This window comes from Bidens hawaiensis, unplaced genomic scaffold, assembly GCF_021521415.1.
Source record: "Bidens hawaiensis isolate Kalapana, Puna unplaced genomic scaffold, B.hawaiensis_p1.1 tig00002438_1, whole genome shotgun sequence".
NCBI classification, from domain to species: domain Eukaryota; kingdom Viridiplantae; phylum Streptophyta; class Magnoliopsida; order Asterales; family Asteraceae; genus Bidens; species Bidens hawaiensis.
The window spans coordinates 2,866,266-2,893,096 of record NW_027491134.1 but is presented as its reverse complement, the minus strand read 5'-3'; positions in this window follow the sequence as shown (position 1 = coordinate 2,893,096).

Below are 26,831 nucleotides of genomic sequence, written 5' to 3'. Positions count from 1 at the left end.
GATCGTTCACTTGAAATTCGAGAGGTTTTCGGCGCTTGTCGGCGTAACTCTTTTGGCGATCTCGTGCTGCTGCCATGCGATTTCGGATTTGAACAATCTTTTCCGAGGTTTCGAGTACCAGTTCCGGACCAGTGATTTGGCTATCACCCACCTCTGCCCAGCAGAGTGGTGATCGACACTTCCGTCCGTACAGCGCTTCAAACGGCGCTGCCTTAATACTTGCGTGGTAGCTGTTATTATACGAAAACTCTACCAAGGGTAAGTGGGGTTCCCAACTTTTTCCGAAATCTAAGACGCATGCACGCAACATATCCTCCAGGGTCTGGATAGTCCGTTCACTTTGCCCATCCGTCTGAGGATGGTATGCGGTACTCATATCAAGACGTGTGCCCAGTGCGCTTTGCAGCGACTTCCAAAAGTGTGAGGTAAAACGAGAATCTCGATCGGAAATGATCGAGACAGGCACTCCGTGTCTCGACACTACTTCCTTCATGTAGACACGAGTCAGTCTTTCCATTTTGTCTGTTTCTTTAATTGCTAAGAAGTGTGCCGATTTAGTCAATCGGTCAACGATCACCCAGATGGTATCGCATCCCGTCGGTGTCTTAGGCAAACCCGTAATAAAGTCCATTGAGATTTGTTCCCATTTCCACATTGGGAGTTCCGGTTGTTGCAGTAGACCAGATGGTTTCTGGTATTCTATCTTGACTCTGGCACAAGTCAAGCATTTGCTCACGTAGGTGGCAATGTCGGCTTTCATGTTCGGCCACCAGTAAAGTTCCTTTAAATCATGATACATTTTATCTGAGCCAGGGTGGATAGAATATCGGGACTTGTGAGCTTCGTCCATCACTAGAGTTCTCAACTCTCCGTATCGTGGAACCCAAATCCGGTTCTCAAAATATCGGACCCCGTCCGATCTGGTTTCAAGTTGCTTGCTCATGCCCCGCATGAGTTCTGATGGAAGATTATCATCTTTCAAAGCTTCCAGTTGCGCATCGCGAATCTGATCGGGTAAGCTGGCATGAATCGTGAGTTGCAATGCTCTCACTCGTCTGGGTTTATCTGTTTCTTTCCTGCTGAGGGCGTCGGCCACCACATTGGCCTTGCCAGGGTGGTACTTGATGGCACAATCATAATCTTTAAGCAGCTCGACCCAACGACGCTGTCGCATGTTCAGCTCTTTCTGATCGTTGATATGTTGGAGACTCTTGTGGTCGGTGTAAATGGTAAACTTGGTACCGTACAAGTAATGCCTCCATATCTTTAGAGCAAACACTACAGCTCCGAGTTCCAAATCGTGGGTCGTGTAGTTCTTCTCGTGAACCCGTAGTTGTCTAGAGGCGTAGGCTATAACCTTCTCGAGTTGCATCAGCACACAACCGAGACCTTGTATAGATGCGTCACAGTGTACCTCAAAGTTTTCCGTTCCCTCGGGGAGAGCTAAAATAGGGGCGCTACAAAGCTTGGTTTTCAACAGTTGAAAAGCGGTTTCTTGCGCGTCACCCCAGTTGTACTTAGTGCCCTTGTGAGTCAAAGCGGTGAGGGGTTGAGCAATCTTTGAAAATCCCTCGATGAAACGCCGATAGTAGCCGGCCAATCCTAGGAATTGTCGCACCTCAGTCGGAGTCTTAGGTGCTTCCCAGTTTTTGATGGCCTCTACCTTACCGGGATCGACATGGATACCATTCTCGTTGATCACATGTCCTAAGAAGTGAACCTCGCGAAGCCAAAATTCACATTTCGAGAGTTTAGCATACAGTTGTTCCTTCTTCAGTAGTTCCAGAATTATCCTTAAATGCTCTTCGTGGTCAGTCTCGTTCTTGGAGTAGACGAGAATATCATCAATGAAAACAATCACAAACTTGTCGAGGTACGCCTTGCATACTCGATTCATGAGATCCATAAATACGGCTGGTGCGTTGGTTAGGCCAAAAGGCATAACCGAAAACTCGTAGTGACCATACCGTGTTCTGAAAGCCGTTTTTGAAATATCTTCTTCGCGCACTCTCAGCTGGTGATAACCGGATCGTAGATCGATCTTCGAGTAGTAACTCGATCCCTGAAGCTGGTCAAACAAATCATCAATTCGGGGTAAAGGATAACGGTTCTTGACCGTCACTTTGTTCAACTCCCGGTAGTCGATGCACATTCGGAAAGTCCCGTCTTTCTTTCGGACAAACAACACAGGGGCTCCCCATGGCGATGAGCTAGGTCGGATAAAACCTTTATCCAACAAATCTTGCAACTGGGTGGACAACTCCTGAAGTTCCGCCGGTGCGAGCCGATACGGGGCTCGTGCTATGGGTGCTGCACCGGGTGTCAACTCGATCTGAAATTCGACTTGACGAATAGGAGGGAGTCCAGGTAAATCTTCCGGGAAAACTTCCGGAAAGTCTCGCACAACCGGTATGTCTTCAATTCGTTTCTCCTCCGCGGGTTTCTCAACAATCTGCGCCAAAACTGCCAGATGACCCTTTCGTAAATACTTCTGTGCCTTCATAAGGGTAATGACGCTGGTGGTCATGCCGCTTCTCTCGCCTCGGACCGAAATGATCTCGCCGGAAGGGGTGGTAATATGGACTATCTTATCATGGCATATAATCTCCGCTCGGTTCTCGGATAACCAGTCCATGCCGACAACGACATCGAAACTACTAAGCGTAAAAGGAATAAGGTCGATGTCAAAGACATGACCTGACAGTTTCAACTTACATCCCGCAAGTATATGAGTTGTTATTACAGTTTTACCGTTAGCTAATTCAACAGGAAACTTAGCGTCTAACGGGGTTGGAGTAAGGTTTAAAAGTTGGCTAAAGGCCTTTGACACAAAACTCCTATCAGCTCCAGTGTCAAACAAAACAGAAGCAAAACAATCGTTTACAGGGAACTTACCAGACACCACATGCGGATCTCTGCGGGCTTGACCCGATCCAATCACAAACGCTCTTCCTTTGCCATTTCCTCCACCGTTACTGCCACTTCCATTGCCCCCATTGTTGTCATTATGTTTCAGCTTGGGGCAATCCTTCCGGAAATGACCTTCCTGTCCACATTCAAAACATCCCTTAGTCGTCATCGGTGGCTTAGGAGCACCCTTCGCCGCAAGGTCTCCTCTACATTCCTTCGCTTGGTGACCTATCTTTCCGCATCTTTGACACTTGACACGGTCACACTGACCAACATGATGAAAGTTGCACCTGTTGCACTTTGGATATTTCCCAACATATCCGCTCGAAACCTGCCCGCTACCGTTGTTGTTGTTGTTGTGATTCTGAGTGTTGAAACTCCGAGTAAATTCGGGCTTACGGTAGTGGTGTTGCGGTGGGAGGTTTGAGGATGAAGATCTGGTGTTGTCAAACTTTCTCTTCCCGCTGTTCGGGTTGCTGTTGTTGTTACTGTTGCTGACGTGGTCATTACTCGGGTTGTCACGGGCTTTAACAGTCGAACCCCTCGGTGGTAACGCACCCTGGGTCACAGCCTGATCCGTCAGTTTGTGAGCCAAACGGATCGCTTGTTGGATCGTGGCTGGTCTGGAAGACGTCACCATACCCTGAATCTGTGGTGCTAACCCATCAATGTACATCTCTATTCTCTTGCTCGGCGGATCCACCATCCGCGGACACATCACTGCCAACTCGTGCGAACGAGTAGTGTAGGCTTCAATCTCTGAACCCACCATTTTCAACGACCAAAACTCCGACTCTAACTTCGAAATTTCTTCCCTCGGACAGTACTCCTCTCGCATCATGTTTTTGAACTCCTCCCAGTTCATCGCGTTAGCCAGTTCCAATCCAAGGATCTGGACGTTCGAATTCCACCAAGTGAGGGCGGAATCCTCAAGTGTCCCAGCAGCGAATTTGACCCTACTGGCAGGGGGACAATTACACATCTCAAAGGCCGACTCGGCCTTCTCAGCCCAACGCAGGAAGCCTATAGCTCCCTCAGTGCCCTTAAACGTACTGGGCTTGCAGTCTAAGTAGTTCTTGAAGGTACATGTTCCATTCGGACCTCCTGTTTGATTCTGTACGTGTGCGGCTAAGGCGGCAGCAACATGGTCATTTAGCAGAGTTTGGAGTTCAGCTGCAGTCATGCTGATGTTACCACGTCCTCGTCCAGCGTTTCTTCCGGCCATTTCCTAGAATCATAGTATAAAACGTGAATTTTTCTTTCATATACAACACACCATACATGTAATAAAAGATAGGTAAGAAAAAAAAACAACATCACATCACAACCACTTATTAGTCTAATTAAAAATTCATGATTAAAACCATTGTATTCGCTACAAAGTATTTCCAATCAATCCTTAAAATCATAGAAAAATAATAGTTCGGATGGAGACAACCCCTCCATCTAAGTGTCATCATCACTAAATGTCGTCATCTGAGGACACCTCTGAATGTGCCTCCTCCTCAGCCGGTTCCTCCTCCGGTTCTTCTTCGGGTTCCTCCTCGGGATCTTCCTCGGGATCCTCCTCGGGATCTTCCTCGGGATCCTCCTCAGGCTCCTCTTCGGGATCTTCTTCAGGTTCTATATCAGGCTCTGCCTCGGGCTCTGCCTCAGGTTCTGCTACGTTCTGGGCAAGTTGCATTTGTAGGATATCGCAACGTTCTAATGCTATTTCGGTTCGGGTCCTTACTTCTTGGAGTTGCTCTTGCAAGTCTATCATCTCGGCTTGTATCTTCATCATAACCTTGGTTTGTTGCTCACTAGTCTCTTGCATTTCTTTCATTGCCGCTGCCATGCGGGCAATCTCCTCCTGAGTCTCGGTTCCATCTTTAAACAGTCTGGCAACATTTTCTCTAGTGTAGCGCATGTAACCCACATCACGCTCCAAACAAGAAACGACAGCTGCGAGAACTCGCTCTACAGGTTCGGTTATAGGTGGTAGAGTGTTAGGGTAAGCAGGGTGGTTCGGGTGAGGCAATGGGGGAACTTGTTCACGGTAGACCATACGTCTGATCATGTTGGGGTACCATTCCCAGCTAACGTCGTTGTCATACAAGCCTCCGGATAGGCGGTACCTCTTCGGTGCAGGAGCTTCGAGTTCCGGGACTACGCGGGGTGGCGAGGCAGTAGGTAACTGCGGTTCCTTCCCGTGAGCATGCGTCATCGAATCGGATGATGATGAGGGTGGCGTCGACATTTCTACAGGTAGGCCGGGTATATGCGCGCGTATGAGTAAAGGAGGTAAAGAAATAAGATTTCAAGACTACACAGACCTATGCAGTGCGTATCATTATAACTAATGGGTCGTCGCGGTTATAGTCTAGTATGCATGCAGTTTCTAGTTCGCTATAACCAATGGCTCTGATACCAATCTGTCACACCCTCAAAATCCACTAACGGAGTTTTACCGTCAGAGGGTGTGAACTGGCAGGATCGGAATCATTAGTTATAACCAAACCAAAGAAAAACGTTTAAATGAAAGTAAGTGCGGAAGCGTAAAACCTTAATTCAAAAGTTGCGTCACGCAGGACGACTTAAAACCAAACGTAACTGTTAAAATTAAGTTTGCAGAATAAAAGTGTTTTCATTAATGCATGCTCCTAAACCGCGCGCCCGCCTCGGCTACCTGAGAATAACATACTAAAAGTGTCAACACAAGGTTGGTGAGTTCACAAGTAAAATAAGATAAATCGTTTAGCGTTTTGCGTAACCTCGTTACGACGTTTAAATGTTGCGTAACCCCGTTACGACGTTTGAGTGTGTGACCACGTTACAGCGTTTAAGTGTGTAACCACGTTACAGCGTTTAAGTGTGTAACCACGTTACAGCGTTTAAGTGTTTTGCATTACCAGATAGTGTTATGTCAAATTATATATCGATAGGTAGCTAATCTATACAACAAGTATCGCTAAGTGGTTCGCGACCGAAGCTGACTGTTTATCAAGTGCCCGTCACCAGGTCCTCCAGACCATGGTAAGTGTTAGCCAAAATTTACACCCACTCAACCTCCAGTTGAGCTTAGCGTCGGGTGGGGTTTGTCAAACCCAGTAGTACTACCCAAAAGTGACTCGCTATTCCAAATATTAACCGGTCCGATGTGTGGGACTTCAAATGTTATGTATGCCGCTTAGCCTTTACAAGTGATATATAATTTATAACAAAATCTTTCATATGCGTTTATCTCAGAAAATATGTTTATCGGAGTATGTTATCTCCCCCAAGTGAAAAACGTTTGAAAACAGTTTAAGAGTGGGGTAAGTGAACTCACTGTTTGCGAAGAATATCCGATCTAGATCACCAAGTGATGCGCGTCGTAGAAAACTCTCTAGCGTTCTAAAATAACAAAGAGATTTTCTAAGTAGCGGAACATTTAACGAGTCTCTAGACTCGGCACATAATACCTATGCACGTAACATGTTTCGTGTTTCGTTTGTGAATCGTGTGTGACTTGAACAAGTACAATTGTGATACGATGCATGAGTGAGCAATTACTTTCGTGTCACGTATTAATAACATACTTATTAGCAATTATTCCCGTAAGGGCATTTTGGTCAACAAACAAAGACTAACTAACCATTATTCCCCATAAGGGCAATTTGGTCAATTCATGGCAATCAACTAGCAACTATTCCCCGCAAGGGTATTTTGGTCAAAATACAACAATTATATAAAAACTATCATATTTCATGCATTCCTATACAACTCAGCAGCTAGTTTCGTTATGACAGAATTTCTACTTGAAAGATTGCACTAGTTTACCCATTATAACGTCTCAATTAATTCACCAAAAATTACCACAGGAGCATAAATATCTTAGGTTTCCAGAACATCTTTTATCTTATTTTTATTCCATATAGATTGTTCATAATGATCAAAACATTACAGCTAACTTATATCAGTCAGATTCATGCACATCAGAATGTTATTTGCAATTCCCGTTAAACGAAAAATCCAATAATTGCAAGACCACTTGGGTTTGGTTCCTAACTCAGTGAGTCAACTTCCAGAAGTGGAACCAACCCAATTGGTCTCGTGGTTCATGAGATATAACATTTACAATATAACCTAACAGCAGGTCTAACAGCTCAGCTTTGCATCACGTTTTTGTAAAATCATAAAAGTATACTTCCACTTATCCAAAAATTACGAATTTATACTTCATAGAAACTAGACTCAACCTAGTTTACTGCAGTACCCACAATCTCAATCAATTTTCACGTTTACACTTCGTTACAGTCAGTTAAACATCGTATATACATTCTGTCCAGAATCTGTTCACATCAAAACTCAACATAATCACAACCTATGAACTATCATGCATCCATATAACCCTCTAGACACTATAACTACTATCCATGCATATCAATCACACCATACATACAAGATTAGGGTTTGTGTTTTAATTCAAATCAAGAACAACAATCAATCATGTATCAATATCAATCTAGTTATTAATCTATTATCCAACTAACAAGAATCCTAACAATCATATTCATGCAATAATCGGCCGATTTAGGGTTTTCACATAACCCATCAAACATCAAATTAAACAATCAAAGAGGTAAGAGATGATCAAGTATACCTTCCTAGCACCTAGTTCTTGGATTAATCTCTTGATTTGATGTGTATGTGTGTGTGGTGGTGGACGGCAGCCGTGGATCAAGAGAGGGAGAGAGAGCCGATCGGGATTTAGGTTTAGGATAATAATAATAAGTTAGGGTTTAGTTTAGGATATATTTATAAGCAAACAAGTTACACTCTAGTCCTTCTACTTTCAAGTGTTGTTTTTCTAGAACATTCTATCCTAACTTGCACATAATCATGACAATAATATAACACATAATCATGACAATGATATAACACATAATCCTAACACATAGTTATCACATCATTAGTGTTTTAGTGTGCTTCGTTTATTCCTCGATCGTTTGCGTTTCGGTGCAAATCCCGAAAGACTACTACACATGTAGTAAGTGTTAAGCGTCATTTAAACCCTAGTTTAAATGTAATGAAGTATGCGTTATAGATTCAACGATCTTAAAGTTTGAATTAACGGAGTTGAGTTAACGAGGTTAACCTGGAATTGGCGATTGTCACAATTATATATCGTAATTACACGTGTAAGATAAACTAGCGGGTATGCGTAACAATGAGCAAATATAGTAATGCGTATGCGTATCGCGTGCAGATAGTAATGCGTACAAGTACATAATCGTGAAATAGTAAGTCGAGTAGGCAATGAATTAATACAAATATACATAAAAATAACATTTATTAGGACATGGCAAATCTATATACGTGACGTGTGTTTAATATATATTATTATTATTGTATTTTTTAATTATATTAATTTTTTGGTTATATTAATACGTATACGTATCGCACGCATATCAACATAATGCATATGCGAAGTAACGTTTAAAACTATCGATGTTACTGTTGCACCGCGTATATGCACTATTGGTTTACTTATCGGTTCATGTAACAATGCACGCATACAGTGACATGTAGGCGTATCACATGCAGATGGTCATGCATATGTGCACATACACGTGAAATGGTAAATCGAGTAGGCAATGAATTAACACAAATATACATAAATCGAGTAGGTAATGAATTAACGCATATATACATAAAAATAGCATTTATTATGACATGACAAAACTGTATACGTGATGTGTGTTTAATGTTATTATTATTGTATTTTTTTTAATTATATCTATTTTGTTTGTTATATTAATACGTATACGTGTCAGTACATACACCAACATAATGCATATGTGAAGTAACGCTTAAAATTATCGATGTTTTTGTTGCGACGCGTGTATGCACTGTTGGTATATGTATTGATACGCATAACAATACCCGCATACAGTAATGCATATGCATATCGCATGAAGATAGTAATGCATATGTGTACATACACGTGAAATGGTAAAATCGAGTAGGCAATGAATTAACACAGAATGTACATAAAAAAATAGCATTTATTATGACATGACAATACTGTATACGCGATGTGTGTTTAATAGTATTATTATTGTATTTTTTAGTTATATTTATTCTTTGTTTATATTAATCGTATTCGTACACATACCAACATAATGCATACGTGAAGTAACATTTAAAATTATCTATGTTACTGTTGCGCCGAGTATATGCACTGTTGGTATATGAATATATGTAACGTCCCATTATTAAAATTGCATGTAGTTACACAACTTTTTCATTAATACATGTTATAAAACCATGATATACAGGATGGACCTGCTTGAATTTGCAAACAGCGTGTATACAAAAGACTTGTTCTTGGTATACATGTAACCAGGTTAATTACAATGTGGTTGACTGTTGGGCTGTGGTTTTGAACTACCAAGAAAGACACAAAAGCTCAGGATCAATATCATTTTTATTCTGCAGAATGACAACAATTGTAAGTTTACACTATATACAACGTTATTTGTTTTTAAAGTTCGTTTTTTAAATAATGTCAAGTGACATGATACTGTTGTGAAATAGATTCAAAGGATACTTTTCCACCAAGAAAAAAAGAGAAAAAAACTCAGTGAAAACATGTTAGTAGCGCTAGAAGGTCATAAGAAAAAGATTGATTAAAGATCATACGACGATGTACTGATTCCCATACATAAACGAAACCATTTTTACATAATGGTGTTCGATCTGGTGAACAAAAGGACTCATATATTAGACAACATGGTGACATGTGTGATGTGTGTACGATTGCATATACAATCGTAACTATGCGGACAAGAACACTCCATACAAAGGGTAAGTCGGGCATAATTTAAGATAGTCAGTGTTGCGAGCATGCAGTTCATATGTGTATTTATTAATAATGCATATATTTAATGGAATGCCAACATGTGTTATAATGATACATGTTTGTTAAAAATGACTTTTTTGTTGTTTTTTTTTGTTTTTTCGTATACACAGAGAGAAATATTTTGCAATTATCTGAACTTGGTCGGACACCCGAAGGATGAAGAGATGGGAATACCATTGGGGCAGCGAGACCAAAAAATGGATATGACATGGGCAACAACAGAAACTTTACCGAATGCGGAATTTTCGCAATGCAAAACATGGAGTGTTATGTAGGAGGCGACAAAGTTATTGATTGTGATTTCAGCACCGATGAGGTTAGAAAGACCGAGCAGATTAAGATTCTTCGAATGAAGTATGAAGCCCGCACATTGTTATCAGAAGCAAACAGTGTCAAGAAAAACGTGTTGAAGGATGCTAATAATGGGAAAGTAAGCAAGCAAAAAAAGGCCTGGTTAAGAAGGTTTCGTTCAAGGGAGTTTGATCAGTTATAGTTGTCTTGTTTTGTATTGAAAAAAAAACATACACTTGGTTTTGTTAAAACATGTTGTGAATGGTAGCATGTGTTAACTGTCGATTGTGGTAGAAAAATATGATGTTTGAATATTATGAAAACTCTTATGTTTGAATATTATGAATGGTAGTGTGCGGTAACTGTCGACCGTGGTAGAAACATATGCATATTATGTTTGAATCATGTATGTGAATGTAATGGGCCAAAATCAGGAACACACACATTAACTATTTCATTAATTGATAGCGCATTATAACGCGAGGTACACAGGCAGCTACAAATTCGCGCATGCCATATCGATGGGGGTTATAAGGCATTATCGGCTTACATGATTTACAAAAATGTTAAGAAAAGCGTGTAAAACGCATGTTACACACGTGTAATATACGAATGTCGGGTTCGGCCCAGGATTTTACAATTGTGATGTTTAAAAAAACGTAAAATATGATTTAGATTGACACATATTTACATTCCGAACAGTGTATGGACGGGCACCTTTACGATGTTATGCACGTAAAACGTACAATGCCTAAGTGTAACACAAAGCATTAAAGGATGTATGGGAGTTTCAAAACACGTATAAGTAACACAACACGTGTGTGAAAAACAAAAAAATATACGTGCACGTAAACAAACTGTACAGATGTCGGACTACAAGCGTGCAACACATGTATAAAACCGAAAAACGCGAATGCACATTCAACTAGTAAATTTAATACATCGCATGCACATTACAAACACATGAAAAATAATGTAACATCCCGAAATTTCCAAGTAATATTAATTATGTTACTTAATAATAGAGAGAAAGTTTACCCGGGTTATCAGGAAATAAATAATAGAATAGGAGTTGGTATGGGTCGGGCTAGTGTTGGGTAATGGATGTGGGTTGTGGACTTGGATTAATTAGGATGGGTTAAATGAGAATGGGCCTTAGGTCCATGGGATCTCAGGGATATAAATACCCTAACACCCCAAAATATCTTCATTCTATCTTTATCCAAGCACACTCCACACACACACATACACTAACTTCGCCGGAACCGGGCCGAGCCAAGGGAAGAATCAGACTGATCCGAGAGTGAGAGAGGGCGACTAGTTGCGTTAACAAGTTAAAGGAGATCCAAACAAGCCCAAAAAGGTATGATTCTTGATATTTGAAGTTTAAAGATCCAAGCTTTTTAGTGTATAAACGACCAAAAAAATGGTCGGGTAGCGTAGTGGGTGATATTGAACCATAGCAAGGGTGTTAAAATCGCTCGAAATGCCGATCAGAAACTAAAACAGCGGCTGCCTGGGCAACTTCGCCTTCATCTGGGCAACTTCGCCTTCATCTGGGCAACTTCGCCTTCAAAGTGACGAACTTCGCCTGCAAGCTAAGTTCGCCTGATGAACTTCGCCTGCAAGCTAAGTTCGCCTGATGGCAACTTCGCTGTAAAGTTAAGTTCGCCTAACTGGTAACTTCGCCCGAGGCCAAGTTCGCCTGATGACAACTTCGCCTGAAGCCAAGTTCGCCTGATGGCAACTTCGCTGTAAAGCTAAGTTCGCCTAGCTGGTAACTTCGCCTAAAGCTAAGTTCGCCTAAGGTTAACTTCGCCTAAAGTCAAGTTCGATTAGAAAATAAATTAAAAACCTAATGAAAAATGTGTTAAGACAGTTAATGTAAATAAAATTTTTCCAAGCTGACCTGGCAGCTCGACCCCAGCCAGGGGCTCTGCCCCTTGGACCCTGCTAAGGGCTGCCGCCCCTAGACCCCGCTGCCAGGGGCGTTGCCCCCGGACCCCCGTTCGTTGTGGATAGTAGTTAAGACTGGAAAGATGATATGAGTAGTGATAGTTGTTTGATACGTGTACTTGTTATACAGTCAGCCGTGCACAGCTGAAGAAAGAGATTACGATTAACGGTGAACGTAACCGTGTTCAGGTGAGTTTCTAGCCCCATTCCTTGTTATGTTTTTCGGGGCCGTGTGCATACTCGATGTGTTATTAATACATTTATCCTAAGTGATAAGTGTATGTCGTATGTGATATGTGTGATAGATATGAATGATTGTTTGTCGGTACGCGAACGATCTTCGGATATTGCGCGTACTGTCAGGTTAAAAATAAAGGTACGAATATTATATATCGAAGATGTATGAATATTTCAAATGAATACTTGTCGGGGCGTGAACGATCTTCGGATATTGCACGTAATGACAAGGGGTATGGTTGATAAATGAATGAGGTAAAGAATGCCTAGAGTATTCTTATGTTATAATGTAAGTATGTGTATATAGGTACACGAATGGCATGTGAGTTCTACGTTCGACATAGTAAGTTAGGATGGCAAATCCCTCTAGCTTCTGTCGGACATAGACTCGGCTGGTAATGGCGTAGTTAAGGACTGCGAGCCTTATACGTGAAGTAGATGATATATGTAAACGTAGATAGGGACTGCGAACCTTATACGTAATGTAAATAGGCGTCAGCATAGGAAAGGACTGTGAACCTTATACGTGCTGATTTTGTAGCATAGGGGAGGACTGCGAACCTCGTACGTGCTATGAATTAGGTTGCAACATAGGGAAGGACTGCGAACCTTGTACGTGTTGTGAATGTATTTCAGCATAGGAAAGGACTGTGAACCTTATACGTGCTGATTTTGTAGCATAGGGGAGGACTGCGAACCTCGTACGTGCTATGAATTAGGTTGCAACATAGGGAAGGACTGCGAACCTTGTACGTGTTGTGAATGTATTTTAGCATAGGAAAGGACTGTGAACCTTATACGTGCTGATTTTGTAGCATAGGAGAGGACTGCGAACCTCGTACGTGCTATGAATTAGGTTGCAACATAGGGAAGGACTGCGAACCTTGTACGTGTTGTGAATGTATTTCAGCATAGGAAAGGACTGTGAACCTTATACGTGCTGATTTTGTAGCATAGGGGAGGACTGCGAACCTCGTACGTGCTATGAATTAGGTTGCAACATAGGGAAGGACTGCGAACCTTGTACGTGTTGTGGATGTACTATGGTATAGGGAAGGACCGCGATCCTTGTACGTACCATAAATGGTGAACATAGGTAAGGACTGCGAACCTTGTACGTGTTCACGACCTTGAGTACAGGTATAGACGGTGAACTATGAACGTACTCTCGGTAGACTGAGGTTAGTGATTGTAGATATGTATGTATGTATGGTAGCAAGTATGTATGTAGAACAGAAGGGTAACTAGTGAAGTATGGATATGTATCTACGGATATGTGTGTATGTGTATGTATTGTATGGCGTTCGATTAACTAGAACTCACTCAGCGTTAGCTGACTTTTAGTATGCACACAGGTGAGCTGATTATAGAGTTAGCATGAGGATGACACACGGCATGGATTGAACGGCTGGCATCTGGAGAAAGAAGTAAAGATGTTTTAAATATAAAGTTTTGTGTTATGGTATCAAAGAAAAGATTTAATGTTTTGTAACAAATGATTGATGTTTTATATTCCGCGAAAAGTTTTAATAAACTCTGATTTGAAGAACTGTGTTTATGAGTAAATCCGACGCTAAAGTAGGGTCACCGGGTTCGGGGCCTTACAAATAAGCGGAGCATGTCTATGTGTGTAAACATATGTGCAAATGTCTATGTATAAAACCGAACGACATGAATGTTTATGCCAAATTCCATGTAAATGTTATATATCGCATACACATTACGAACATATGATAAAGAGCGAAGCATATTTATGTATGTAATGCACATGCGCAATATTCAAAACACAAAATGCAACACTATAATAACATGCACGTGTATTACATTCATTTAGTTTTTTTTAACGGTCAATGTACATGTATTAATAACAAAATGCTATGCTACATAATACGCAACCAAATGTACTATGCGCTTATTGAGTATATGTAATGATGTAACGCGCGTACATAATGAAAAAAATACAAGGCACGAAGTCAGGAAGAAGCCCTATAGGCTTACCGCCTGACATAACGGTTAATCGCATAATCATATGTTAACCCTGTTGTCCCGATATCAGGTGCAGATACATCAGCAGCGGGAGCCTAAATGAGTTGAAAATCCAAATTTATCAGCATATGTGCTATACATGCGTTCAACATCTTCCTATGTTTCAAACTCTGTATGCATAACAGGTATGAATTCTTTATGCACATCATGTTTCCAGTATGTTGTGCCATTTGGCGTCAAGTAAACAATGATCGACATGCCACCTGCAATATTAAATATTTAAAAAAAAACGAGTTTAAAATATGTATACATTATCAAAAAAATATAAATAATTACAAAACACATGAAGTACGTATTATGTATTAGTACGCACATCATACATGCTGCACACTTATCAGATCGCTAAAAAGCGATTAGAACACGCATAGCAAAATTAGTGTTTAATACACGCACATTATTATAATGCATAATGTGTGTGCAGCACTGGCACACGTATCATATCATCAAGAGCGTGCAGAGCATGTGTAACAGGATCGTGCTAAATACATACAAGATATTAGAATGTACAGCTGCATATAATTTATATACATTATTAGAATGTGTGTAATAATATACATCATTATAAGTCATTATGCACAGAGTATGTGCATCACACATATCAAACGCGTTAATGGACATCACGATAAGTACATGCAACAGATAATTAGCTGGTATATTCAGCACAATTACATGTAACAAAAGCGTTATCATATAGTATGCACAGTGTACGTGCAGCACGCGCATAAGAACAACTAGCACGAGCAGTACATATAACAGGGCAATCAGCATGTATATGAATTACCATTAAGTATGCACATGTATCAGAGCGTTAATAATTATCACAAACATTACAAATAGCATAACACTTAATAGATTTGTTCGACATTTTAGTAAACGTTATAGTACATGTGTGTAAGGTCTCGGTCCCGGAAGCCCTACTTTGGTGTTGGGTTTACTCAAAAACACAGTTCTAAAATCTAAGTTAATTAAAACTTTCGCAGAAAAATTAAAACTTCATGCATTACATCACAAAACATTAGTTTGTGTCTTAAATATACAAATTGTCTTTTCATAAACATTAATATAAAACAGTCATGACACTTCTTCGTAGATGCCAGTTTCTTCAGGTCATGCCATGTGCCTCTCCTCAAGCCAACCGCTTCAACATATTTGTCTGCGTGCATACTAAAAGTCAGCTACGCTGAGTGAGTTCTAGTTTAACAGTTATAGGATTATTCTTACACATTACTTTATATACTTATTCTTACACGTTCTTTCATTTACGTACAAATATTACCCAGTACTATTCTTACATTATTCTTACATGGCATACAATTATTCTTACATTCTTGTACAGATATTATAAGGTTTGCCACCCGACTTCTTGCACATATATTATAAGGGTTTGCCACCTGAATTCTTGCACCGATATCATAGAGTCGGCCACTCTATTCTTGCCCATGTATTAGAAGGGTCTGCCACCCTGACTCTTACATTATATTCATAATTGACTCATACAATCATATTTAGTTATCAAACTAAACACATACAAATTCTTACCACATTCTTTCATTCTTGCCATAGGTATTCACCTTCATCATATGTGTATATAAGTGTATATATATACTTCTAGTCTTACAAGTATGCACACAGCCCCGAAAACATTTCAGAGAGAAATGGGGCTAGAACTCACCTGAAGACGATTCCTCTCCGAATTTATCGTAATTCCCTTCCTTAACTGAGCTCGGCTAACTGTGTAACAAGTTACGAGAATCAATTATCTATTACTACTACTTCTTGCATTTAAGTTAATGAAACCATCAACTAACGGGAGTCCGGGGGCAGCACCCTTGGTAGCGGGGTCTAGATGCAACAACCCCTGGCAGGGTCCAAGGGGCAGAGCCCTTGGCTGGGATCGAGCTGCCAGATTAACTTGGAAAAATTTTATTTTCGTTAATATGTCTTTATAAAAAATGCATCAGAAAAATGAATCGGGTTACGTTTTACAACAATTCGCATCGCGTGGCAAAACCATTCGCATGGAAAACCATTCGCTTTGCATGGAAACCATTCGTATGGAATCCATTCGCTTCGCATGGCATGCGATGCGATTTCTTTCTGTGCGATCAGAATCTCCTTTTCTGTAGTTTTACCATTTTAAAGCCATTTTCCTCCGTGACTCTTCCTTAGGACCCGATTTTACCCTTCTTATGGGTTTTGTATTGTACCAACTTTGTATACCCGTATTTTACAAAGTCCAAATATCACCTTTTCTTCCTATATCGCACCCGTTAGGTTACGACTCACCAAGTTTATATTTTTCTTACATATTATAGCCTGATCTATCGTTTTATCAGTTTGCATGTCGAAACCGAGCTCAAAACTTAATCTTTTTAACCAAAACTCACCTTTCGTTTCGGGTTCGGTTCGGATCAACCCGAGGATTTGTTGGTGTTTCTTGTTGTTTGATGGTGTTTACACCCAAGATTCTTTCCTCCTTGGTTCGGATTTGGATCTAGGTATTAGAGAGAGAAAGAGTGTGCGTTCTTGAGAATGTGTGTGGAGGTAGGAAATGAAAATGGAGTGTTCGGTGGAATTTTGGTGTTTATATAGGGGTCCATGGGCCCTAGGGCCCATAACCTTTTTCCCAACCATTCCCAAGCCCAAACCCACATAATCCAAATACTATCACACAATTACATTAACGACACACATGTAATAAGAAATTTTCTTTTATCTACTAATCTCAAATACGGATGTTACAATGTGCGTAGTAAATGATATGAAAAGGTTCCATTTCATAATATACATAATCATATAACACATATGCAATACATTAATCAACAAATGTTACCTCGCTGTTCAACACGAGCATATTGCAATGTCTCTTTGGTATATACACTAGAGCACGAAGCGATGTCGGTTGATGATGTTGTAAGTGAGCTATTGTATTGATTAATGTCAATTTCATCAGCAAATTTAGTTAATTCGTTTTTTACTGAGACAATCATTGCAGTATCACGTATTTGACCTAGAATCACATGATTGAGCATGTGTATCATCAATCGCTGCATTATAACTGGTGGATCCTTCATAAGAAAGTATTTCTAATCAAACAACAATGAAAACGAGCCTAATTAGCACAACATTCATGAATGATTTAACGATTTTAACATAAAATTTGCAACATCATACCTTCAATCGCCATACTTTTATGTCAGAATCGAGATGTAGATTTGTAATGTCTAATTGGATTATATGCAGGAATCGATTATATGATTGATTTGGATAATCATAGATATGATTTGAATGAATAGTAATCAATATCTGTTTTAGTTCGTGATCGCTAGTGATGGATTTGGGGAACTGGTTTTAGGTCAATTGGTGATGGATTTGGGGGAAAATTGGTTTTAGGTCAATTTTACACATCTACCCTTGGTAATTAGGAGTTTTTAAGTTTTCTCTCTAAGTATGAGTTTTCTCTTGATCCTCTCCCGTGTATATATATATATATATATATATATATATAGGAGATTTCTTTTAAGAACCACTTTGAATTTTAAGAACTCAAAAGAACTAAACGTAACAATTTTTTTTAAATTTTTTTTACACATACGTAAAATACATACATAAGTTACATGTACGTAAAAAAATTACAGAATTTATTACGCACCGAGTCAACATTTTACATATGTGTAACGGACGTTTAAATTATGATCTCTATTTACAAGAAAAGACAAAATATGATGAAGCTAACACGGGACCGTGTCTCACCTAGCACGCCCCCGTGGTCACCCTCCCAAGAAAAGACAAAAATATAAGAATCTGGCATCCAAAACACACCCCGTGTCTCATCCAACACGCCCCATGCTAAGTCATCACATGTATGATCTAACAAGCAATTAATATCCCAAAACAGCAGGACACAGGGGCATGCTAATCTAACACAAGGCCGTGTCAGATCACCCAGACAACCTATAAATAGATTGCATGTTTCATTGCAATAGGTGTGCTTGGAGAGGGTTTGGACAGGTTTCTCACTTAAAAACACTCACTTTACACCTAAATTGAAGATCCATTGAAGAGTTTGAAGGCTTGCTGCATCCATCATCATCATCCATCACCATTGAAGAAGATTCATCCCCAATTTGGTTAAATTGTTTTAGTTTAATCATGTGTTTAATATCTTCTTTGATGCTCATTGTCATGCTCATCATGAGCTAAACCTCCATTTACCATCTAAATATATGATGAAACTTGACTTTATTTGACGATTAATTTGAATATACGATTTAGTTTTTGTGAAGTACATGATTATTTTGTAATTACCCTTTGATGAAATATGTTTTGTCATCATAATCCATTAATTGAAGGTTGGTGATTAAAATCTTTAAAACAAATCTTTAAAATCATTCATGATTTACTCATGTTCTTGGAAATTAGGAATGGTAAAAAGAAAATCTTGATATTTTATTCAAAACATATTTCCTTGTGTTGGACTGTGAAAAGATGAGATACAAGCTATGATCAATTTCTCTACTTATGGTAATTCTGAAACAACATTGTTAAGTACGATTGATTAGGTTGTCATGCTAGTTAAGGAAATCATATGTTAAAGGAATGTGTAAGTATAGTCTACTTAAATCAACCAATGTGAGGTTATGTGAATAAACTATAATCGCCCAAAGTTGTTAGAATTGGTTTATGAGAAATCGAAGTCAATCCTAATCTTTATACGTCACGAAAACTACTTGCTTACTTAAATTGACATTTTCGTGGTAGACATGAAGTTATGCATTATACTTTCTTTTATGTTATAGAGTAATTCACTTAGGAATTAAGGGCTATCCTATCTTATATTATTAAAGCAAGTTAATCACATATTTATAATATTAGTAATCAAAGAAGAGTTAAGTGGATTCATAATTTAGATGGTAACCTTTATCTATTGATTTTCTCGTCTAAAATTTCTCTACTTGTTCACCTGCTTTACTTTATTATAATTTAAAAAGATTTAGTTTAAAAACATCCTTTAATGATTATTACTTCCGGTTAATTTAAAAACAAAATATTCATTATTAAAAGTATTCCGTATCCGTGGATCGATACTCGGTTCTTACCAATACTATTTTACATATACAATAGGTACACTTGCCTATATGTGTGTGGTTTAGTCTTAGTAGAAATCATTTTTATAAATTTAAAACACGGTCTTGTGTGAAAACAAATCAAATCAACAAGCTTTTTATAAATTTATAATTTTTTCACACGTTAATATTTAAAAAACTAATTTGAGTATGGTATTGTTATACTTCTTTAACTTTAAAAAATTAACATATTATGTGATTACCGGTTAGGATCGACAACAAGTCGAGTCAGGCGAGCTCAGGTAATGGTAAAGACCAAATTATGGTCGATGCAAAAAATGGTTAGTTTAGTTTGCACGATTTTGAGTGTTTGAAAAGTTTGGGATAAAAGCATCCTAACTTGTCTTCATCCACGCTCCCTGAAAGTGCGTGGATCTTCTTCTTTCTTCCTGCGTACCAAACTTGTCTTCTCCCGTGCAATCGAATATCCTTTCCCCCAATTTCAATATTCATTTCCATCCTTTCTTCTCGATCTCTCCGTTCCCTTCATTTATAATTAAATAAATCTCATCCTTCAATCTCTTTCTTATTTCACAATCACAGCACTCAATTCCCAGGTAAGATTTGTTTCTTTAACTTATGCCTTTCAATTTCATTTATCCGATCTGGGTTCTTTTCATCAGATTCGTAAATCAAGATAATTATCAAATTACGTCGCTTTATGCTTCCTTTGGCCTTTGAAATTCATGTTGTATGTGGGTAAACTGAATTTAGGGAATTAGGGTAATTTGACTTGCCAATTACCAGTTGCTGCAATTCTTTCTTCATTTGGTGTTTAATTTCAGTTTATATTAATTAATGAATCATGGATCTAGCTTGTCTGTCTTTCCATTCTATGTTCTAGACAAAAGTTGGATTTTTCCTTGTTTGGCTGTTGTTGATGTATATGGTTTGAATCAGATAATCATGTGGGATGTAGAATCGCTGTCTGATGTTTGAAGTTGTTAATAATAATAATAATAATAATAATAATAATAATAATAATTTCAGAGGTACCATCTATTAAAGAATACTCTTTAGGAGAATCAATAATCATATTGTCCTTTTTCTTAGAACAAGCTGGACAAACATCGTGTTGATGTTTTCTGGTTAAGCACAGTTTATATTGAGCTTGAGGACTTGATGCTATAATACCAGTATCCAAAAATCTGATTTTATCCTCTATATATTTTTCCGCTGGTACCTCTGAAATTGGTACCAGAGCCATGCAAATTTCTTTCGCGGGGGCTCTAGCCGATGAATTTAATATACATGAATACGATTTTAATAACTTAATATACTTAGATTTTAATTTTATAAATAATACTTTTATAATGCAAACAGAAGAAATTAGTCAAACTTTTAATTCAGATTATGATTTTGATGAAGATTATATTTCAGATGAAGACTTTAATTTTAGTGGATATGAATTCACTAATTCCGAATACTATTATGATGATACTGATTGGCAATACCCTTCACCGTAATGGAAAATAATAGTTTTAATAAACTAAAAGAAACAAAAAACTCTTTAAAAATAGATAGAGATATGATAGAATTACAAAAAAACAATTATATTTTATGGAGATAAAATAATTTTTAAATTAGATACGATTATAGATTTATTAGAAGCAGCGTTCCCAAATAGAAAAAACAAAATAACCCCAAATAGATTTCAGGAACCTTTAGTTCAACTTTTACAAAATATGAAAATTCCTAAAGAATATAAAAGAAATTAGAAATGAGCTCAGACGACTCTGAAAGCGAAGTTTACGTATCTCCTGAAATAGAAAATTTAATAACAAAGATAGGGGATATGGAATTAAATGATAATTTTATAAATATAAAGGCTAATGAGGAAAACTTTAATATTAATGATACTGAACAAACAAGCTCAAGTACAAATCCTAAAATTCCAATAAGAGATGAAACCCGTAGGTCAGCACAAGGATATGCTGCTGTAAAATCAACAATAAAAAATGAAGATAATTATAAACCATACCAGAATATGAAAAATGAACCGATTAATCCCTTTGGAATATATTTAGACGTAGATTGTATAAAAAATACGGAAGAAGCAATAGATAAATGGGAAACAGCTTTAAGAATAGCAGTTTCTGTTAATAGAATGGATATTGAAACACTTCAAGGATTCTTAGAAAGAACTTTAATAAATAGTGCTTTAAGATATTGGCAAAATTAACCTTTAGATATAAAGAGAACAATATTTGAACAAGATGAAATAATAGCAAATATAATAACAAGAGCAGTGGAAGCCTTTAGGTTAGAATTTTGTGGAGAAGGAAATATTATAAAAGACCCAGCAACTATCGAAAAATACTCAACAGCCTTAATAAGATTACAATTATGTGACATATGTGAAATAGATAGATATATTTGTGTATTTCAAGATTATTATTACCATATATATAATCAAGTACCGGATATGAATAGTTATTTAGCATTATTTTTTGCAAAAATACCAGACCCTTGGGGACAAAGATTAATAAAAACTTATAATCCAGGAACAGCTGATACGTTAGGAAAAAGAATAACTCATGTTAGAGATAAATTAAGTGAATGGTGCGGAGATGCTATATTAGCTAAATTAAGCAAGGGATTAAAAAGAAAAATATCTTTATGTTGTAGTAGTCCAAAAATGCCTTTAATGATTGGATGTGATAGTTCATATTATTATGGAAAGATAAAAAGAAAATATAAGAAAAGAACTCATTTTAGAAAAAGATATTTTAAAAAGCGTAAAACAAAATACTATAAGAGAAAGGGATATAAGAAGACGTTTAAGCCTACTTATAAAAGAAAACGAGGTCCTAAGGAATGTAAATGTTATTTCTGTCATGAAAAAGGTCATTATGCAAATGAATGTCCAAAAAAGTTTAAAAAGAATCTTAAAATATTTGAAATAGACGAGGATATAGGAAAAATGATCGAAGAAGGAGATTTTATACCAATAAATGATTTTCAAGAAATAGACTCTGATGAAAGTATATTTATTTTAACTGAAACATAATATACGTAATCTGAAGATGAATAGATTGGATACAGCCTCTAGTAGTAAAATAAATAATAACATAATCGATTGTCAAAATGAACAATTAGGAGAATATAAACAAGAAATTTTAATAGATAAGAAAAAGCTTAAGCAAATACAACATGAAAATTTTTCGTTATCAAACTATTCAGGATTTAAATTGAATACTTTACAAAGATTAGGAATAAGACCTAGAGATCATCATTTATATTATGGATTAAACATTCAAGAAAGGGCTCTAGATATTAATATAACATCCAATAAAGTTATGATACCTTTATTATCTAAAAAGGATATTCAAGAAAAAATACAAAAGGTAAGACCAGAAATAAGAAATACTTTAGGATGGGTTCACGTTGGAGCCATCCAAATAATAATAAAATCCACATTCAAAGAAGGTATAGATACTCCTATAGAATTAGCAATCATGGACAATAGGATCCAAAATAGAGAAGAAGCGTGTCTTGGAATATTAAGAGGAAATTTACAATATGGAAAACTTAAATTTAATATTTATCCAAGAATTTCCTATCATATTCAAGACAAGGATTTTGATAAAACGTTAAGTTTATTACAAGATTTTAAAAGAAAAGATTTCTTTAAACAACAAAACAGACCATATTCTATTACATATGCTATCTCTTATGCAATATCGAATACTCATCATTCCGATTGTTTTAGTATAAAAGACACAATAGATTTTCCTTTTTTATTTAATGATGTGTGCCAGATACAAACGCCTACCTTACCTAAAATAGAAGAAATAGATTCAAGACCATTAAGTCTTGATTTAGAAGATAAACCGTTATTATTATCTAATAATGTTTCTTCTAGATTATCATTTTCTAATAAAAGTGTAATTAGTCACCCTTTAATAAGAGATACAAATTCTAATAGATTCTCTGACATAATTAAAGCAAAAGAAGATACTATAAAAAATTACAAAATACAAGGAGAATACTTTAATGGAAATAAATATTCTCATGTAAACATTTTAATAGATACAGGTGCAAATGGAAACTATATAAATTTCAAACTTTGTAAGAATTTACAAAAATATCCATTAGACGAACCTCACCAGTATACTAATTTTAATGGTGAACTACATGAGATTAATGAAGCTGTGGAAACTATGATAAAATTTGGAGATGAAAAAATTCCATTAAGATTACTAATAAGTAATGAGGATGAAAACGACACATTAGAAATTCTGTTAGGATTGACATTTTTAGAAAATGTTAAACCATATCAGATAACCTCCTACGGGTTAAAAATAACACGATATGATAAACTAATATATATACCAAAATGACAAGCCCTAGAAGTATTTATATTCCAATAGGAATCACTTATAAAGATTATAAAGCAGAGTATTTTGCAGCTTACATAGATAGTGGTTCAGGATTAAGTATTTGTAAACCAGAATGCTTTCCAGAAGAATACCATGAGGATTTAACACCTTGTAATGGTATTAGTTTTTCTAAGGATATAGTCTCTTTAAGAAGAGGAATAAGAAATCCAATAATATTGTTAGGATCATATCTAGTTAAATGTCCTTCATTCTACTTTTATGATTCAGGATCAGACGTATTATTAGGAAGTGATTTTTTAGAAAGATTTAATAAGATAACTTTTGATATAATAGCATATCAAATAATATTAAAAACACCATGCCACCACTTAATAGTTGTTAAAAGAATAAAAAATGCATACGGAAGAAAATTTCCAATTAATTTTACAAAACGCGTCAGCAAGCGTGGTGATATAGGCTACAAACCAAACCCAAAACTTGAAAAAGGAATCCCGATTTTACAATGTTACCCAGAAAAACCATTAGACTATCAAGTAAATCTAAGAAATTTAGATATCCATATTGAAAATATAAAGAATAAGCTTAAACAATGTTATACAGATAATCCATTACAATTTTGGAATAAAAATCATATAACAGCAAAATTAGAAATGAAGATAAAGATAAGGAAATAAGAATAAAGCCCATGAGATATAATCCAGAAGACCAAAAAGAATTTAGCACCCAATTAAAAGAACTTTTAGATTTGAGATTAATTAGAGCTAGCCACAGCCCACATAGTTCTCCTGCATTCCTGGTAAGAAAACATGCAGAAATAATAAGAGGAAAACCTAGAATGGTAATAAACTATAAAAAATTAAATGATAATACTGTTTTTGATGGATATTTCTTACCTCATAAAGAAAGTTTAATAAACCGGACTAGAAATAAAAAGATATTTTCTAAGTTTGATTGTAAAAGTGGATTTTGGCAAATAAAAATGCATCCTGATAGTATTAGTTATACTGCATTCTCCATCCCTCAAGGTCAGTATGAATGGCTTGTGATGCCTTTTGGATTAAAAAATGCACCACAGATTTTTCAAAGAAAAATGGATACTATATTCAAAAATTACGATTTTATTTTTGTTTATATTGATGACATTTTAATATTATCTGATAATATCAATAATCATTTAAAACATCTTGATATATTTATAGATTTATGTATAAAACATGGTTTAGCCCTATCTGAACGAAAAACTAGCTTACTAAAAGATAATATTGATTTTTTAGGAATGAAAATAGATGGTAAAGGAATAGAACTCCAGAGCCATATTCTTGAAAAAATTATATCCTTTCCTAATAAATTAATAGATAAAAAGCAAGTACAAAGTTTTCTTGGTATATTGAATTATGCTTCAGATTTTATTAAAAATCTCGCAGATATAAGAAAGCCTTTTCAAAACCTATTAAAGAAAGATAAGATATTTAGTTTTGATAAAAGCTTAGAAGACCAAGTGAAAAATATAAAAGAATATTGTAGGAACTTACCAAAATTACAATTACCTAAAGAAAACGATGATTTGATATTAGAAACAGATGCTTCAGAATATTATTGGAGTGGGATACTTAAAAAAATAGACTATGACTCCGAAAATAAAAAAGTTGGTGAAAGCATTTGTAGATACTGTTCAGGCACTTTTAGTGACACTGAAACAAGATATCATATTAACGAAAAAGAGCTTTTAGCAGTTGTAAAAAGTTGTCAAAAGCTTTATTATTTTCTATTACCAGTTAGATTTTTACTAAGAACTGATAATACACAAGTAAAAGCTTTTATAAAAAACAATTTGCCCTCTAAACCTGAGTATAAAAGGTTAATTAGATGGCAAACTTTACTATCCGAATATAATTTTGATATAGAAATAATTAAATCTGATAAAAATGTATTAGCAGATTTTTTAACCAGAGATGGAAGATCATGAGATAGCCCAAAAAATGGATAAGCATATTGAAGACATGGATAGGCAGGTGGTGTCTATAAAAGAAATAATGAAAGATATGAAAGAGATGCTAAGTTATTTTAGCACTCTCCCTGAACAGGTCTCAGACCTAAAAGATTTGATCACAAGAAATTGTCTTCTTATAGACTCAAAAATAGTCTTTTATGAATATGATAGCATGATATTGAAATCTTTGGTAAAGCACCAAATAAAAGAAAGAGTGGATTTATCTCCTATATATAAGGATGTGAAAATAGAAAAAAGAGATATCCCGTCATCTTCAAAGGGAGTTCAAACAATAGATCTTACTTCTGATCAAGATGAACCTAAAGAAAAACATTTTAATTTTAAACCACATTCTGGGCAGACTTCAAATTTTGATAATACTTTCCAAAGGATACCAACTCAACAAGATCTTGTTGAGCAACAGTGGTTTAAAATGAGAGATTTATATAACCTTAAAAATACAGATATAAGATATGTTGATTGTACTGGGGTTTACCCCAGAATTAATTACTTACAAGGTAATTCCCCTGAAGAAATAAGATACTGGTATGATTTTGGATCAATAAATTCAATATATCTTACATCACCAAATTTCCCAGAAATTTCCTTTTTACCAAAATGGGTTAGGGACGGAGTAAGGGACAGTTATCTATATAACTCTACTATTACTCCAAGTGATGTTATGGTGTTAAAACTATTTTCTGCAAAGCCTGATTTTTATAAAAACAATAATTACCCTGCATATCATCTGATTATAATAGAAAAGGTTCATGCATCTCTTTCTTACAATATAGAGACAGAAAGATTTAAAACTTTTCAAAGTTTTAATGAAAATGATATTCATAACAGAAGAGCACTTGGTATGAAGATAGTTCTTTGTACTTTAGAAAGTATTTTTAAAAGAGAATTTAGAACTTATGGAGGAAGTAAGATGCATTCCTCTGTTATGATAGCTCCAGCAAGGAGAACTCCTCCAGCAGCTAAAAAATATATAGAGGATAAAATCAGATTTTTGAATACTGGTGTTATAGCATCAAGTCCTCAAG